Raw genomic sequence first — 20,159 nt, forward strand, 5'->3', positions numbered from 1 at the left:
GGTAGCATAACGTGCGACCCTTTCAGGCAAACAATTTAAGGTTTCGCCATTGCAGCAAGGCACACAGGCCATGCTTTTCGTAATCTTCCTCTGCAGTGATAGTATACTGCCGGCAGGATGCAGAGCGCAATAACAATGCGCGCTGCACTAAGGACACAGGATCTCCCGCACCTTGGTGCACCAGTACTTATAACCCCGTGGAAACAGCACACAGCCAAAAGCATGGTTACATGCATTTCAGAAATAATTAAAAACCTCCACTTTTCTTGGTCAAAAATTTTCGCAACACCAGCTCGACCAGGAGGGAAAGAGAACACAGCTCGTTGTTGTAGCTCATACTGAATGCAATAGAGCGCAAGCAATGCATGGATTGGCGACGGTAACAAGTGCAGTACTAGAGAAGCATACGTTTGCCTGTGAAGAAGTTTTTTGCCGTTTTAAGCACACGTTATACCTCTATTCATCGAAGTTGTCATTTATCTCCACGGGATGCTTCTACTAGTACTTTCACACATATGACTTAAAGGTAGCACTGAAAGCCAAAGAACAAAGTGCTTCCACGCCGAATAATGTTTCAGCATTTACGAACAAAACAGCATGTGTAGCTGTGCATGCTGCTCAATATATAAGCATGCACTATTTCCTGAAATATATGTATGCTCCATTTACTGCCAGTAACCTGCTTATACCCAATAATTTAGTTTATTTTTCACCATGTGCTTGCATAGAATATTCCACAGGCATTGTAAGTTAAGCTACCAGAATAACAATCAGCTAGTCTAAGGTTATGTAATTGAACAACATCATTGTAAAATTTGTGACGAAATGTCAGAAGTATTTATTTCATTCAAGAGAAATGGTTACATAATAATGTTTGCACATTTTAAAAGTAAAAAGGAAGATGAGTAAAACCATACCAATACAAAGACATAAGCACCGAATAATGGCACAGGCTTGCTCAATTAAATTTTAAGCAGAACAGTTTTTTAAATTAACCTGATTACGAACTATTACATGTTTTCATTCGAAAAGCACTGCATCTTATTATAAAGCACAAAAATAACCGGTCACATAAGTAAGAACAAGTCTGAGTCTGTCTTTAACACAAGGATAGAAAGTTGGGCGAGTTGGTACAGTAACATGATCTTGGATTGTAGCGCGAAGTGACACGGACACAGACTAGAAGCAGAGAGGATGAGCGCTAACTCTCAACTAAATGTTTATTGAAACGAAGAACATATATATAGGTGACTGCAAAAAACCGCAGCACATCTAAATGAATATTCAATACATAGTAGTAACATGACGACGACAAACAAAAGCCATCAGCCATCAACTGCGTGGCAAATCTGAGTGCAAGCTATTCTCTTATCAAGTATACCTGTAGGCATTGCGACCAATGTGCTCCCAAGATGTATGAGGCATTAGTCATTGCAGAGTTGTAAGGACATGACAATCCTAGGTTGATTATGTTCTTGAGGCTTTTTCCTCACTTTCCATCTTTTGAAACGTGTATACTTTACTCATGAAAACAAAAATGCTACAACTGGCGTGTGATAATCTTTGCGTCTTATTTCCTAGCAGCTCACTGAAACGAGCCATGATGACAAATTCAAATGCCGTTACCTTATTAGACATTCAAATTTCTTAAACACAAACAAAACCAGATAGGCATTAGAGTGAGCATCACTTAAATACATTACACTGGTTTAAAGTTATTGCACCACTTTGTGCCAGGTAAAAATGTTAGAAACATCAAAAATGTTAAGATTCTACGGCCAACCATGAAAACTAAATAAAAAAATCATTAAGCTTTCTTAAACGGGTACAGAAGCTTTACAACTGGCTGTCTTGGTGATGGACACGCAGATAGATGAGCAGCCATTCCACTGAGACGAGAATGTTGAGGGCTTCGCATGGAAGTCTGCGAGACACTGCAGAGTAGTTCTTGGTCCAGATGAAGGAGATTGCTTGCATACACATCTGGGCCACCATACTGAATGCATGGTGTTACCGGAACCTTTTCCCCCTGCATTGTGGTAAAAAAGCATGGTTACGTTTATACGATATTTAATATGTAAAAAAAAACAAAGTGAGGCATGCAGACAGGACACTAGAGTAGAGAAGTGAACATGAACACGAAAAACATGAAAAATTTCGTTAAATTGTTTTATTAGATAAAATTTTTATACTATGTGTCATTCATTATGAGGGTTCATAACTGCAACATATTTAATATATAAGCAGGTAGAATTATCAGCTTGGTCAGTTTGCACAAGCTCGTTTGAGGCAAAAAATCGAGTTTCACAAACACAACCTAAACATTCTTGATTGAAAAAGGAACACCTCAGATGACATGCACTCCTGTGAGTGGGAATTGCACAGTTCAAAAAAAAACGAATTAAAACTCACAGACCGACAGCGAAATAATTGATAGGTTTTAGTAGCACAAGGGAATCTTTGGCCAATGAGCGCCAAGTCTATACTGCAAAAGATAAACTTAGTGCATCTTTACAAAGCAAATATATAAAGATGACTAATGCCTCTCTGCACTGCAGTTGCTTTCCTCTAGCGTGAAGTCATTTTAATGCATGCACACGTACATACACACGCTACACCCAAGTGTAACAGCTGCAGAATGAAAATTAGGCAGCAACAAAGTCGCAACCTTTAACCATTGATCCCAAGCTGTACTAGTGACTGGAGGTAGTACCAATATCGCCAATGACGAGTCGCACTCTTTCTGCCCGATGATATGCTGCTCTTATTGTCAAAGATGAGTTACAGTCGGCATTGAGGGAAAGCTGCCCTCAAGGGCAGCTCTTATTTTTGTGTTATTTCTAACCAGAGACCAATGAAGTAATATATTTTTAGAATGAGAATGACACCGAAAAATTGAGTACGTAAAAAATTTGGTACATTCTTCCGGAATTAACTTGGGGGTTAACGGCTAAAGAGGCAATCCAGAAACTAGAACAAGTTTTGACGTGTTTGCTACCAGTCAATGCTAGAAAATATGCTGGCATTCTGTAGTTTTGTCCAACAATGCAAAATGGATTCTTAATAACTGAGGAAATAAATGGAAAAGTATCATGAAGTATATTTCGTGAATGTAATGCAGAATCAACCAACTTCTGTTACTATATAATCTCCACTTGATTAACCTGCACTTTCTGAACTAGTTCAGGAGGTGCTGCATTTCACTACTCATTCCACCAGTTCAACGTGGCAGCAACTGCATGTTGTGATTTGTTTTACTTAGTGCAGGCTTTGTACAGGGCGAGTTCACCGCATTCCCTGCACTTGGCCAAAAGGTAGTGCATGTTTACGCAGCAGGTGTGGTGCCGCTTCTACACGAGTGAGGTGGAGAAATAAGAGTTTCATACAACAATTACTAGAGGGAACTCTGACGTTAGTGTCCACAGGAGATCAAACAAGAACGGCTGTACCAGCATGGAAATTATGGGAAGTACATGGATTTGCCTAAACTTCGTCTGTTTGGCTTCAAACGGCTTTGTGACTTTGTAAACTAGTCATTTTCAACAATAAACTGTGTAATAAATAAATAAACATTAAAATCGTCCGACGACAGGATTCAAACACAGGAACTCTAGAACAGAAGTCTGATATTGAAACCATTAGGCCACGGAGGCATGTAACGACAAGCGAGTGCAACGCCATGATAAATTTATCGCGGGCATACCAGTGCCTAGAGACGCTTAGCGCCTTTCGATTTGGCCACGTGGACAAGCTCAATCGTTGCAATTAATAGCAATTGTGCGTGTTGGCGCCGTCTTCTGCACCTCGAAGAGTACAGACTGCGCTGAAATTTACAATAAGATTTATATAGCGTATAATATACGAAGCCAAAAGAACGTCTGAATTCACAAGCACGGATATCAGACAAATTCATGTGCTTCCCATCATTCCCATGGTGGTACGACTCCAGCACCAGAGTTCCCTCTAGTAATTACTGTAAGAAACTATGGCAGAAACAGGAGTAATAAACTAAGTTTTGCTGTCCTATAAATCTTACTGCTCATTAATTCCAAGTTTTAGTGCAGTCACATGTCTAGTAGGCAATTGTGGTATTTTTCATAAACATTGCAAAGCCAACTGTGATGAATGTTCACTATGGTAAATTGTTTATGATTGAGTAGCATAGACTACCGAAGAAGTCTCTGGAAGGCAAGTTAAGTTATTTTCTTATTAGCAGCCTTTACACAGCATTCGAGCATATGACACATGCACCTCAGATATGCAGATAATATTTCCTTGACTCAGCAAGAAGCGATGCTTCATGTTCCACGAGGCTACTTCTATCAAAGCAGTATTGGAGCTCTCTAAAAACAATGCCAATGCAGATGATCCAAATATTTTTCAGGGGCAACAGTTATGCCTGAAATCATGCTAGATTAGTTTTTTTAAACACATGCTCAGACCATGTTAGAAGTGCTTCATAAAATCCTCCTATTTATTAGACTAGTCATATCTGCACACAAACGCTACTAATTAGGTCCCATGCTATATCATCACCTTACCAAAAACTTCACTTAGTAATACACATGCTGTGATAAGATTTGAGACCACATTGAGATACTGAACAAGGTGAATTCATTATTTTTAAAATGAAGCTCCTGTTCTTCCAAACGAGAAGAAAGGATACTGAGGGTCAAAATTTTTCTGAATCACAGCTGGAAGATGCCAGGGAAGGCACGTGGAAACTTATTTGTAATTTTCTATTTAAATGTAGAAACGATAAAGGGAAATGAAAATGGTAAAAAAACAACCAGGCATGGGGGGAGAACGAACCTACAGCCTTTGCATTAGGCATGCGATGCATTAACCACTGTGCCACCGAGGCAGCATTCAACCGTCCACAATGGCCCCTCAGATTGTCGACGCTCGAACACGACCACAGTGGTTAGTATATCACATGCGTAATGTGAAGGTTATGGGTCCGTTCCCCACCCACAGGTGGATATCTTTTAATTCACTTTCACTTACCTAGAATTTATCATTTCTATACTTCATATAAAAAAACTTAAAACATGTTCCTGTATGCTTTCCTTGGCCTCATTATCTGCTGGCTTCTTCCAGTTCTGTTACTTCCAACACTTATAAATATTCTAATCTGGTAAGTAAACAGTTTTGCATGATGCTGGAATGCATTATAAAACATTATTGCAGGGCCGTGTTATGTAGAATGCCTTACATTGCCCAGGCAAGGTGTATTAATGTCAATCTGAAAAAAAAAAACCTACTCTAAGCTGAAATGCGGAGTACTGTTGTGTGCAAGAGGGTTTAACGAAAACAACTTGTTCAGAAATAAAGCCACCAAACAACGAGGAAATATGAAAACTAGATGAAAATTTGTGCAGTTGCATGTTAAAAATTTAGCACAGCAACATATGAAGATATAACGAAGGAAGCGCGAAGATGGTTTATTTTGGACACACGAGGCAATATACTTGAAAGATGCATATGAGCTTACACGTGGAGAAATATTGTTTATGTATCAGCAGAACTACGAACAGGCCTAGAGCACACTGATACAAGGTGTTGAGCATGTAAATCTTATCATGCCCTTAAGTCAAATAAACATGGCTGTTTCTGATGATTCGCTAGACATGGCTGGCTCACACAACTTAGCCACTTCTATATATGCCTTGTAATTACCAGGTTGTCTGTATGACATGTGCAAGCTTTAAATATGTACAAGTGCCAAGTAGCTGGACAGCACCAAGGTAATGTCGTTTGCCATGGTTTTGAGGAAGTGAAACCAATTCTTGCATTTTTTCTAATTAGGTAATTAGTTATTAACAATTATTTAACTGCTCAAATATTTTATTCAAAGCAAAAGTGTCAGTGCGAAAATTGTAGAGCATCCTGAAAAATTCCCAATCCAGCTTTCTACTGCTCAGTAGGTGCAACAATATTTTCTTTTTTTTTTTCAAGCTAGAAAGAAGCCAGTGAACACATGCAAGAAGTGCCGTGCAACTAACCGCTCCTGCACCTGAACACCATTTGGCTCCTCCTTTCGTGCTTGAAAAAAACTTTTTGAAAAGAATATTTTAGAAATTGATTAATTATTATTGACTATGTTTTAGGCAAAATGCATGAAATAGTGTGACTGCCACTTCCATTTTCGGCGACATGAATTGACTCCATCCAAATCCAGCTATACATGGTGCGTGTATTGAGCTGGTTCTGTAATTTAGGCTAGTTTTGACTAATTGAAGCTTCGCACCCTAATAATGGAGTCGGCCTAAAAAGAAATTGGTACATAAACGGTCGCTGTCAGTACTCCATACTCGTCTAACTTAGTGCAAAGTGCTTGTGAGCCAAGAAGTTGGTAGTTCTAAGCGGTATTTCTCATTTTGACCTGGTATTAAAGCCCACTTACTATGATGCCATGCTGCTCAGTCATGCTGGTCCCAGCTTCAATCTAGGCCATGGCAGCTGCCCTCCAATGAAGGTAAAATGCAATAACGCTTATGCACTTAGATTCAGGTGTATATTAAAGAAGCCAGGTTCCCAAAACTTTAGGTTTTGTAATGTAAAAGCCCATAATTTAATTTTAAAATTTAAAGGTGTTTTATTAGGAGCAGGGGCATCATTTTGAGCTTTTACTGCACTGCCATGACACCAAGAAGCTCCAAGTAAATAAAAACAATTTCTTAGACAATGTACATATCTTGCAAACATATACAAACACTTCTCTGCATGCACTTCTGTTGCTGTTATATTTAGATCCGTATGCTAAGGCGGGTTATGATGTTAGAACATGTTTCAAACTTTTTTTTACCGCTTTAAAGTTGGTTATTTTACATCTCACTGTGTGTCGAACGCACATTTCAGTGCATCAATTTCTTCAGAAAGCGCACTCCTCTTTATTTATTTGTGCATGTAAAAAGGGTTCAGAAGAACTGCTTTCTGAAGGTCTCTATAACAAGCAAAAAACAATTCTATATAGGCTGCACAAAGAGAAAGGATTGGTTTGTAAATATGTTATTTAATTCTTAAAAAAAGAGGCAGCTGACAGTATTCTGTTCCAAAGTAAAAATTGCCCCTACCTGGCTCTGCTTCATTTTCCGATGTTGATGGTCCATTCGGGGGCACTCAACTGATAGGCTGCACTTTGGCGATGTCGGGTGTGCTGTCACCAGGCCCAAGGTCGATGGACATCCTCACCAAAAGTCGAGTCCAAACGCTATAAAAGAAATATCTCATCATTTTGCTATCAGTTTTGTCATCTTGCGTGTTTCACACACGGCCGTCAGTGAAATATTTCGTCACTTTGATACTGAAAGAAATTCAAGCATTTTCTGGCAGCCAAGCTGATGATGACGATGCGTGGTGTTTTATGGCGCAAGGGCCAGGTTTGACCAAACAGCGCCATGACAAGTGGTAATGCTGACGATGTATTATGGAAGATGTGACTTGGCTGTGAACTGGCCTAAAAATTGTCGCTGTAAAGTGCGTAAAATCTACGCGCTATAAAATTATGGTGATGACAAATGACGAATACTATTAACATTAAAATCCATCGTGGAAGAATGATGCAAAATAGAAAATATATAGGATGGTAAAATTACTTGGAGCACTGCTGCCTCGCCAGAGCCCTTGAAACACAAGGGCCTAGAGGCATGTGCTATTCGAAAGAGCTATCACAGCGGCATCCTCTGGAGAGGGCGGCAGCCAAGCTGAATACACAGTAAATGGAGAACATTAAAGAGCAAACGCAGTTGTCACATTAGATTGATCAAGTGCAGCAGAAATGGACAATAAATCAGTGATACTGTGTCTGTTGGCGTTGAATGCAAGAAACGTAAAAACAGGAACTTGCAGCCACGCCACTTTGAATTTCCCGCGTTTGCTACACCTCACAAGTTTGGCATCGTTCGGTACTCGGGGATAGTAACCGCTTAAAATCAAGACGAACGAGCGTCGGCATAAATTAACAGGATAATTAACCGGGCAATATTGGCGCATAAAACAACTCACGTAGCGAAGCTACTGTCAATTACCCGATGACGCATCTGCGGGCGGTGCGGTTCGGGCGAATAATTCGAAAAGGAATGAGAGTTTCACTTGTTTCACGCCTACTAAGCTAAGACAGAATTTGAGTTTCTTACCAAACTATACTGGATATTTACGCTCCGAATAAAACGCTGAAAATTTTGTTACGTCACATTGCATACGTATGAGTGAGGAAATTGCTTTTATTGTGTTCTGCCCAGAAGGCATGTAGCAGCAACCACTCTCATGCAACAAAAGCATGAAAGTGGTACTCATATGACACCGAAAACAAACATATACAGCGCCAACGTTACGCCCCTTGGAGTTGAAACTAAGCACGATCAAGCCAGTTAGTTTTCTAGCTTTCATAACGCCATGAACACGACCAAACATTGAGCGAAAATACTCTCTGCTCTCGAAAATTAATACCGCTTCCATTTATATACCTATCGCTGCGACAAGCAAAAGTCAGTGGGCTAGCTGTCCACAAGCCGCAGATTAGACTGACAGCAACATATCACGGTAACGTAAAACAATTTCCACGCTGACTCAGCAGCCGCGGTGTGCTCTAAGTGCCAAAGTTCTCGTTTGCCGCTCGAAATTCACACCATCATGACGGGCACTGCATCTTTCACATGAAATATTGCACGCTTTGCTCCGGAGCTCAATAGGAGGGCGAAAAGCATTTGCACGTACCTGAAATCCGCATGCCGGAAACCCGTCGACGCTTCCGAGAACGGGGCGCACAGCCATACACCCATACGGCGGCTTGACTTGGACGTGAGGCACTTCTATCAAACATTTCACATGCGACATGTTTCACACCGATTGCGCGAGCACCAGAAAATGACGCAGGCCGCATTGCGACGCCGAGCAGACGTGCAGCCACCGATGAGCTGTGTGCGCGGATTGCAGAGAACAAAACCTTACAAAACGTTAGGCGCGAGAAGATGGCGGCTGTCGTTGCGGAGACGAAGCGGACGAAGCAATGAGGCGCGAGTGAATGTTGCCAACTGTTGCTTCCGCGTTATGCCGGCGGTGGTGGCTTTAGTGGCGTGTGTTGCGGTTGTCTAATTTTTTATTTCTTTTCCCCAATCAGTATAGCTAAGATCAGTTCTTTGTTTGAATTTTTAGCTGTGTCGTTTGGCATTATCTTTGTCTTTTTATGCTATTAAGCGGCCAATAATGGCCTCTCAGGTTCGCGCGCGCCAGCTTCGCGCGCAAATCTCAGAGGCCACTCGTTAGACAAGACAACTCGTTAGCAAATGCCGTTATTGCTGTTGTTAACGTTTCATCATCTTTTCTTCAACTGAGATAGAAAGGTAGTGTCCCTTTTCCCGGGGTTGGGAGGGGGGCGATCAAGACGGCATCGCTCAGCGGGGGGCGGGGGAGTAGATTGGTGATGGTTCTTATCGCGAAATTCGCGAACCCTGCGATATTTTTTTATAACGGAAGCATTTCTATACTTCCCCAACAAGAAAAACCATCCGCCCGTAAGTCCGTACCGCACGATATCTTTCAAAATAGAACCCGCAGCAGCGAGTGAATTCACCTTCGTGCTAGCTCTCGCTTCAACGCGACCGAAGCGGCGAGAACACTGCGCTCACGAAGCTTTCAGCTTTTGCCGCACTATGCGCTTTTCGCAGATCACTTTCAAGATAGGTGTACGCGCGTCTGTTTTCAAAGCGAAGTAAACGGTGAGAACACAGCGCGTGAAGTTTTCAGCAGTGGGCACACTCTGTCCACAATGCAGTTCGCTTTCAAGATACGGTTCGCGCGGCCGTGCCACAAGCAGCCGCCGCCGGAGAACGGTTGATAATGGTTCGTCGCGGACGAGGAGGGCTAAAGAGCGATAACGGCTCAAAACGAACGGAACGTCACAAGCGCGCCTGGCCCCGCCACCTGCAGTACTTCGCTTGCGCCGCCGACCAGAGCAGCTCGTGTCGCCGCAGCGCTGTCGCTTATACTTGTCGGATCAAGTCTCATAACATTGATGACGACATGGACTGCGTGTCGATGAGGAAGAGTCACAATGCTTACGCACACTTAGACAAATCCGAGAGCAGTTCCTGTGTGATTTTTTTTACCGGAAATGTACAGTCAGCGGTAGGACCAAGAGTTGTCAATGCCTGTAAGAGGGGTGCCAAGCTTTTTTTTTTTTGTGAGAGTCTTGCCCAGCTCCCAAAGATCTGCTCAAGCTAAGACTTGCTGATGGCTGTATGTGTTTTTTTTTATTGTTGCATGCCCTCAAACCGCCACAAATCCTGCAGTGTAATGGCATTAGAGCAGTATTCACGTCCAAAGGGAAATGCAGCCGGTAATTGGGCTGCCTAAGGTTTGCTGCCCGGCGGCAGCTGCCCTCCCGTCCCCCGTTTCCGTTGACAAGTTAGGGAGGGGGGGTCTAGAGCAATCTTACACCCCCCTGCCCACAGTGGCGTAACCAGAAAATTTTTTCGTGTGAGGGGGGTCCCAATTGACCGTGGAGGGCAAAGGAGCGGGGCCATTGCCATAGCAGCGAAAATTTTACTGTTAGTGAGCGTTACAAGTGCCCGGCGTGCCCCACTTGGCTACGCCGCTACTAGCCTCCCCCCCTCCGCAATAGACGCAAATCGAGCTATCAGAACGTGCATGACAAGCATGCATCACATAATATGAAATGTCGAAGAAAATGAAATGGATGTCGTCACATCATCATCATCAGCTTATCTTGACGTCCATCGCAGGACGAATGCTTCTCCAGTGATCTCCAATACCCCTGTCTTGTGCTAACTGGTTCCACGTGTCTTCAAGTTTCCCGATTCCATCACGTCCACATTATTCTCTGCCGTCCTCGGCTGTGCTTCCCTTCCCTTAGCACCCATTCTGCAACTCCAATAGACCAGCAGTTCTCTCCCTTACGCATTGCAATGTCTGCCCAGCACGACTTCTTCCTCTTAATGTCAACCAGAATATCAGCTATCCCCGTTTGCTCTCTAATACACATCGCTGTCTTCTACTCTATTATCATCATGCCTAATAATTTTCATTCCATCGCTCGTTGCGCGGTCCTCAACGTCTTCCCAAGCTTCTTTGGTAACTTCCAAGTTTCGGCCCCATACGTTAGTAACGGTAGAAAGCAATGGTTAGCAGTAAGCTCCCTGGTCATGATTTAGTAAAGCCTGCCGTAAGCTCTCCAGCTAATGTTTTATTTTTGTTAAATTCCTTGATCAGAGGCCCCTGCGAGTAATTACCCTCAATAAACGTATTTCTGCGCAGGTTCTAGAGGCTGACTGCCGGCCATGACATTCGTTCTCTCGCCAGGCTGCGGAACATTACTTTTCTCTTCTGCATACTAACTCTCAATCAGACTTACACTTTCTTCGACAAGTTCCTCAAACGTTTATTGCAAATAGGCTGCAGCGTTGCTGAGTATGCCAATGTCATATACAAACCGTAAGTTGGTGAGCTATTTACCGTTAGCCTTCACTCCTAACCATTCCCAGTCTAACTGGTTGCACACCTTTAAGTATTCAGTGATAGCATTGTAAATATTTTGACATTGATCATATGAAGCCTTTTGCAGATATCTGGCTATGCAAAGTCTGCGCGTTAGTGTCATCCGTTCGATATCAACATTCGTGGGAAACTTCATTTTTGACCACTGTTCGGAGCCAGTGCGCTGCTGCCTAGGTGCCCCGATCTAATCATTCCAGCTACCTGATTCAAGCGCAGGTAGCGCGCGTTTCATGTATAGCCAATATCAACGCATTAACTGGCAATGTTCATTTATCATATACTGTAAGCTTGTTCACTTACGCCCTTATAATTAGGGTGTAAATTAGAAAGACTGGGGTGTTCCAAGGGTGTTTTCTTTTTGAACGCCCTTTTCCGTTAAAAAAGGGTGTTTCAAGGGTGTTTACAAGGGTGAAAAGATGAATACACCCGCATTACACCCATAAGGGTGTGAAAATTTTTAGAGTGTAGTTTAACTGCCAGATGTGTCAGGTACTGAATGCGTGTATTGCAGGATTCTTTGCAACAATACTACTATTTGTGTGGGTTGCTTCTATAGAAGCCCCTCTTCGGGGGATGATAGTATATCTGCCATTCATGAGTTCCTACACCGATATGCTTACAACTCTAGAATTATTCTTATGGGGGCCTTTAAGCTTCCGGACGTGGACTCGGTCACTATGCATCACACATCACCTTCTTCAGAAATTCTATTTGACCTAATGTTATCATTTACCCTTTGCCAAATAATTCTAGAACCGACGCGTAAGCACGGTTCAGCAAACAATATCCTTGGCCTTATACTAATCAGTGGTCATTTCGGAGCGCACCAAGCAGAGACAGAAATTATTGAAGGCATTTCAGATCACGACATACCGCTATGCTTCTTGCCTCTGGACTGCTCGATAAGAACGCATTGTAATACATCTATAGTACCCAACTTCTAGAAGGTGGATGACGCCAGCATACTAACCCACCTTGCGCACGAATTTCAAGCCTTTACTGAAATTACCCCCGACCCGTCAATCGATATGAACACAGCCTGGCTACATTTTAAGAATATGGTTTCCTACTGCGTAACTAACTATGTTCCGTTTAAAAAAAGCGACCACAAAGAACAAGCCCATGGATAACTCGGAAGTCATCCAAGCAAAGCGTCATGTACAAAGGATACGTAACTCTATTAAAAATCATGGATCATGCCCATCCAAAACAAACAAACTCGCATGCACAGTAGCACATTTTCGACAGACAGCCAAAGAAGCCAAGGAGCATTATTTTCATGTAACTCTAAACAACTTTCCTACAAATATCCCTCAGAGATTCTGGAACCTTTTCCGCCCAACTAAGGAGATGTTATCAGACCTATCAACTGAGAAAAAACTAACAACGCTAATGCCTACAATAACTATTTTCACTCGAACTTCACAAAAGATGACTGCAACCTTTCAGACATTAGTAGCAGTTCAACATCGCGCATCAATCCTTTAATAATATCTGACGCGGGTATCCTTAATATGTTGCTCAAGCTTGACCCTAAAAAATCATACGGACCAGATGAAATCCAAATCATTTTCTGAACAGATACGTAGGGTGGTGCAGCCGATACTCGGGCCTGACATTTCGGAAGTCCTTGTCACAATCATCTTTATCCGACGACTGGAAAATGCGAAAATCATCCCAATACACAAAATACGAGATACTTTATTGCTCTCTAATTATCGACCGATATTACTCACTAGCACCGCTTGCAAAATGCTTGACCATATCATCCTTAAACACCTAACAAACTTTCTTGACACTCACAACTCTATAGCGCCACACCACCACGGATTCCGCCATGGATTGTCAACCCTCACGCAGCTTACGGAAGTTGTGCAAGACCTCACATTTAACATCAATAACTGTAGCCAGATTGATATAATATTATTAGAATTTTCGGAAGCATTTGATCGCGTATGCCACAGTAAATTACTAACAAAATTGCTAGGTTTTATTGGGAATAGGGAAATTTTAGACTGGGTAACAGATTTCTTAACAAACCGGACACAATTCGCACTATTCCAGCATGTGGAATCTGCGACAGTGCCTGTCACATCAGGCATCCCCCAAGGATCAGTGTTGGGGCCACGGTTATTTTTAACTTTCATTAACGACATAACCAGAAATATTGACTGTAACATCAAACTGTTTTGCTGATGACTGCGTCATCTACCAAACAATTAACACCTACGAAGATCATGTTCGCTCAACAATTCACAAGACCAGCTAAGTGAATAGTGCAAAAAATTCCAAATGACCATACACACAACTAAATCAGTTTGCATGACGGTAACAAAAAAAGCGACCTTACGACTTTCCGTACTTTATTAACGGCACAATGCTAACAAAAGCTCACCAGCATAAATGTTTAGGCAGCACTCTAACTTCTGACCTGATATGGGACGCGCACATTGCCAACGTGACCTTGAAGGCATTACGCAAGCTATTTTATCTCCGAAGATGCCTGCGCCTCGCACCCAAGTCGACTAAGCTTCTTGCGTATACTACTTTCGTTAGACCGGTTTTGGAGTACGCTAACACAGTTTGGATTCCCCACTCAGTAACTAATATAACGAAACTGGAAAAAGTACAGCGAAAGGCGCTGCTGTTTATTCACAACAAGTACAAGCGCACAAATTCACCCACTAACCTTGCGGCTATGTCCGGTTTACCAACGCTATCATCAAGAGCGAAACAAGCAAGGCTAAAATTTTTATTTCACTTGATTCACAACTATTATAAGATAGACCTAAAAAAATACATATGTTTTTCACAGACACGATCATCGAGACATAAACATGTACACGCTTTAACATTATATTCATGCCGTAATGACACATTCATGTACCCTTATTTCCCCCTCGTGATAAGGGAATGGAATCCCCTCAATCAGTCAGTGATTTCCGCAGACTCATTATCTCACTTCACATCACGGTTAGAATCCATATTAAGCAATCAGTAACGCAGTCTTATTCACATAATATGCTTTGCAACTCTTGTAAGCCATGCTGATTATGGTGAAGGTGTTACTGTTATTTTTTCCCGTTTGCTGTCTTCTTCATGATGTATTCTCTGTATTGCTAGGCAAGTGATTTCTATATTTGTATTTTTATACATTCTTACCTTGCTCCTTTGCAGTCCTTGTTTGGCTTATTGACACGCAATTTGCATGTGCACGTTTACTACCATGTATTGCATTTTCGTATGTCCACCTGCCATGGTCCCTAATGGGACTGGCAGTATTGAAAATAAATAAATAAATAAACTTGGGATGAAATTTTATTATTTGCTCAAATTAGCATCTATGACACAGATATGACCTAATCAAGTCTAAAGCAATGCCAAGAATACCATAGCGATTCATTTTATATAACAGAAGCTCGCGGATAATACGATCAAAGGCCTCGCTAAAGTCTATAAAAATGCCTAGAGTAAGCGGGCCTTTATCAAAATGATCTAAATTGAATTCTTTTTGCTGAAACAGAGCAAGTTGAGTAGACCTATTTTTACAATAGGCAAACGGACAATCATTTAAAAAGTTCTTGCTTTCAAGGAAATCAGAAATGCGTTGAAAAATATTTTTTTCTAAACATTTTGGAAATACGGGGAGAATAGAAATTTGTCCATAATTTGTCAACAATTTCTTATCTCCTTTCTTGAATAGAGCCAAGACTTCTGCAGTTTGCAGGAGGAGGAGGAACTTTATTATTGCAGAAACTATTGCACGCTTTATTCCTGGGTGGTTCCCTCTGACAGGGCTCCACTGGTGATCGCGGCTCGCCGGGCCTGGTCGAGGGTCGGCAGTTGGCTTCCCAGGTCCAGTTCGGAGAGTCTCGCCTCCCAAGACCACGTAGTGAGTGTGTGTGTTGTGACTCGTGGCGAAATTGCGTCGCCCGGACGGTCGGTGCATTCGTGTGTTATGTTCGCGAGTGTCGCTGTGTGGTTGCTACACCAGGGACATGTTCGGGAAGTATAACTGTCTGGGTAGATTGCGTGTAGACGAGACAAGTGTGGGTATGTGTTTGCAGGCGGCTCCAGTCCCTTGCCTGGAGTTTATTGAGAGCGTTGTGTGGGGGAGCGTATTGCGTTCTTCCGAGCCGTTGGCCCTGTAGTATTTGTTGACCTGTCGTTAATAACTCGTGGGTCACTCGTCGGTCTGTCGGGGGCTGAAGAACGGTGTGGTCTGCCGCTCGGCTAGTGAGACCCCGAACTGCGCAGTCCGCCTCTTCGTTGCCCCGCAGGCCTTCGTGCCCGGGTTGCCAGATGATACCGTGGGTCCATTCTAGCGTGCGACCCAGGATTCGAATGGCTTGTGTAGGGAGTTTTCCATTCAAGTATAAACGACACGCCGCTTGTGAGTCAGTAAGGACACGGGCGGACTTTCCCTTGCTCTCAGCGTCGCGAAGTGCGAGAGCGATTGCTGCTGCTTCTGCTGCTGCACTGCATGTGGCGCGGATGGAGGTTGAAACAACCAGGTTCCCCTGATAGTTTGCATCTGACGTGGGAATACACCGGAAGAAAGGCACATATTGTAGACGTGCATTAATACAGCCGCAAATAAATCTAGGACGTATTTCACAGGTTTAATCTGAATATCATTGACATCACAAACGCTGCTGTTATTGAGTTCACTGAACTTGCATATTATTTCAGATACGTTCATTGGATGCAAAAAAAAACTGAACTGGAGGAATAAACGGATAAGTAACGACTAGCATTCATGTGGATTGGTGCGCTTGCAACGCTGGTAAAGTAATTGTTAAAAATGTCAGGCAAATACACGTCTGGAACTACATCGCGATTTTGCAAAATACCTGTCGGAGGCTGATAATCAGGCACACGATTCAACAAAACGTTGGCTCGCTTCCACAATTTCCGCCTGTCATTCCAGCAGGATTGAAAGTACTCGCGATGATAGCGGTCTTTAGCGCGGCGCAGCTCGTTTGTTAATTGGTTCCGAAATGATTTTAAAAGCTGCAGGTCATGTGGATTCCGGGTTTTAATGAACTTATTATATAATTTTATTATAACCTTTATTTTACACAGCAATTCTCTCGTGATCCAGGGTTTGCGGATTTTCGAAGAACGCGAAGGTTTGGTACGAAGTGGGAAATGTTTTTTGTAGCAAGCCCGAAAAGTGTGCACGAATGTTTCATAGACAGCATCTGCATTATCCGCAGAAAAAACATCCCCCCAATTAATCAGCCGTATTTCATTTCGGAACTGTGCCAGCTGGTGCATTGTAATTGGGTGATAAGTGAAGTTACATTTGTTTTCTTTTTTATTATTACGGATGAGACTTAGGAAGATGGGCATGTGGTCGCTTAAACCATACGTGATAACACCGGCTTTTCTGTCAGCTCGGGGAAAGTTTGTCAAAAAAAGGACAGTACAGGTAGATGTGCAAGCTGTCACCCTGGTTGAAATCGAAATAGTATTATGACAGCCATATGCCTTCAGGAAAAGCAAAAAGTCCCGACTAGCTGCGGTATCAGTCAACACGTCAATGTTGAAATCACCACCGAAAACAATTGTACATTGTAGATCAAGTGCATATGAAAATAATTTCTCCAGAAACGGCAAGAATCGCTCGACATTCCCATTGGTTGGATGGTAGAATACAGAAAAAATAGTTCGTGCGTGCAGCACAGATAAGACTTCACAGTCTTCCGTCAAGATGCGAAATTCATCAATGCAATTTACTGAAAGATTACCTAGCACAAGCATGTTAACACCACCTCCACCCGAAGTGGCTCTGGACCTAGTAAAACACTGATAGCTCGGAAGGCATCATGGGGCAGAGTATTGGTCATACCACGTCTCAGAGAGCATTATGAAATCGAACTCAAATTTGAGGCTTTCAAAGAAAAAAATCAAGTTCATCTTTTTTTTTTATTTCTAGCAGACTGGCAGTTTAGGTGAAAACATTTAGCCGTCCGACTATGACAATTTCCAATATAATTAACAAAATCAGATGGAGCCTGTGAAAGACATGGCAGTAGCAGACAATTATTCATGAAACACGTTTTATGATTTCAGTTCATCAAGGACGGCAACGCAGGTAATCGTGTGCGCATGACTGCCTTCTTTTTTCCTTACAAACTCTCTTCCGCGACGGTGCCAAGCGAAACTGAAACCATTGGCACTTGCCCAATCTTTAGCGGTCTTCAAAAGCGCCCTGTTATGGGCAGTTAGGTTTAGCAGCATGAAAACACCTTTTTCTACTGTTGACAGCACTTTACGCTTGTTCAGCCATTGATCCCTTACCGACTGTTGTGCAAAGCGTATGATAACACCGGGACGATAATGATTACGATGATCAACAACTTTATTTATCCCCCTTTAAAGGGAAGGGGGCAATGGAATAGAGGGTGGGAGGAGGAACTACTTGAAGTATGCCTCATTTATCCTCTCAGCCCACTCTGGGATGGCCTCCTGAAGATCGGGCCTGGAGCTGCGCAAGGCAGCCTCCCACTGCTCTTCACTAGATATTAATTGCTTGAGGAAAGAGGGAAAGGGATGCTTAAGGCACCCCCGCATCATGTGGTTCAAGTCTGCTTTGAGAGAGACAAAGAATTTACAAGAGAGATAAAGGTATATGACGGAATGAATGAGGTGGAGGAGGTAAGGGGACGGAAAGGTGCGAGTCTGCAGCTGTCACCACAGAACTTCACACCTAGGCGGGGATTTGCCCATGAGTGGCGGAAAGGTTAAGCGGTCTAATCGGTAGTGTGTGCAGATGTCGTCGTAAGTAATAAGTCGACCCCACGCTGTAAACGGCGCCTCCTCCGTGGCGATGTCCGACACCTCTGATGCCCAAGCCCGGACTGTAAATCCTCGGGCACTGGCATGAGCCGCCTCGTTTCCCGCAAGGCACTCATGTGCGGGAGTCCAGATTAATGCCACAGTTTGATGAAAAGGATGGGCCACGATGAGAAAAAAGGCTGGCTTAGAGACCCTGCCCGCTCCGAAGTTATGTATGGCTGCTTTGGAGTCACTAACGATAACTGATGAATTTGGAATTGTGAGGGCCAGGGCTATGGCCGCTTCCACCGCCTCCTCCGAGGAAGAGCCAGGAATGGAGGCGGCCGCAGTGACCTGGCCGTGAGAGTTAGTGACTGATATTGCGTAATGATTTCTATACCCATATTCGGCGGCATCAACATAGAGCATGTCTTTGAGGTGGAGAATGGTTTTTGGAGAGCCTTTGCTCGCTGCCTCCTACGCTGTTTGTGGTGCACAGGGAAGTGGGCGATGCAGAGGTTCTCTTGTATGTGATGTAGAATGGTGTATTTAGTCTTGATGATGGGTGCCGGAGTGATAGAAAGAGATTGTAGAGTGTGGCGACCTGTTGGGTGTTAGAAAGTCTGATATATGGGGATGCGACGTGGGCTTCTGTGAGTTCAGTAAGTGTGTTGAAAGTTTCAGTAAGCATTAGCCTTTCAGTGGAGGTATGTAGGGGGGCCCCCAGAGTGAATTTATATATTTTGCGTAAAAGAGTGTCGATCTTATCTGATTCTGATTTAAGGAGATGTAGATATGGTGTTGCGAATGTAATCTTAACGATAACGAAGGCCTGGATCAAGCGGAGAATTTCGGCCTCCTTTAGTCCACCATGTTTATTGGAGACTCGCCCTAGAAGGCGCAGGGTGTGATCGACTGTGGTGTGGAGTGTATGTAGGGTATATGAGTTGAGCCGGTTGCTTTGAATGTGTAAACCGAGCACCCGGAGCCTGTCCACTCTAGTAATGGGGATGTGGTTTAGGATGACCTGTATACTAGACATGTGTTTTCCGGCCCCCCGATGGGATGGCAGAAGTAGCTCGGATTTTTGAGGGGAGCATGTGATATTCGTAGCCCCGGCATGAGCCACGACGGCATCTGCTGCGGCCTGTAGAGAGTCTTGAATCTCTCCATCGGAGCCGCCAGTCATCCAAAGGGTGATGTCATCGGCGTGGAGTGAAAACTTAAGATCAGGAATATACCGCAATGCTTGCGCCATCGGCATCAAAGAAAGATTAAAAAGAAAAGGGGACAGTACTGAGCCTTGGAGCGTGCCGTAGCTACCTAAAGCGTACGAAAGGGACTGCTCTGTGTCTATATGTATGATTGCGGTACGGCTGGATAAGAAGGTACATATGTAGTCATATGTCTTTCCGCCAACCCCAAGGAGATTAAGCTCTCGGAGGATGGCGGAATGCGAAACGTTATTGAAGGCTCCGTGCAGGTCCCGACTGAGAATTGCTTGCGTATCTAGACTGCTATTGGGTGTAATGATGTCATGTTTCATTCGAAGCATGATATCTTGGCATGAGAGAGATTTTCGAAAACCTACCTTTTCTGATGGATAAAGATTGTTGTCTTGCATGTATTTACTGAGTCCGTTAAGAATGACGTATTCGAGTGTTTTACCTAGACAAGAGGTTATTGATATAGGCCTGAGATTAGAAGTGTTGAGGCGTTTGTTTGGCTTTGGGATAAAAATTACCCTGACATCTCCCCACGAATTAGGGAGGGTGCCAGTGTCAAAGCAGTGATTGAAGTACGCCGTGATGGCTGTGACGGAGTCGTCGTCTAGATTGCGGAGTATTTTAGTGTTAATA

General features: G+C 43.2%; 1 long non-coding RNA gene across 1 annotated transcript; it reads right to left on the reverse strand.

Moving 5' to 3' along the window:
- Positions 1–806: 806 nt before the first annotated feature.
- LOC135908083 (uncharacterized) lies at positions 807–8,998 on the reverse strand. Its single transcript, XR_010566198.2, has 3 exons — positions 8,719–8,998; positions 7,077–7,213; positions 807–2,029 (listed from the first exon to the last, which is right to left on the reverse strand). It is a non-coding gene; the product is annotated as an uncharacterized lncRNA (long non-coding RNA).
- Positions 8,999–20,159: the final 11,161 nt, after the last annotated feature.

Source organism: Dermacentor albipictus, chromosome 5, assembly GCF_038994185.2.
Source record: "Dermacentor albipictus isolate Rhodes 1998 colony chromosome 5, USDA_Dalb.pri_finalv2, whole genome shotgun sequence".
In the NCBI taxonomy this organism is placed as follows: domain Eukaryota; kingdom Metazoa; phylum Arthropoda; class Arachnida; order Ixodida; family Ixodidae; genus Dermacentor; species Dermacentor albipictus.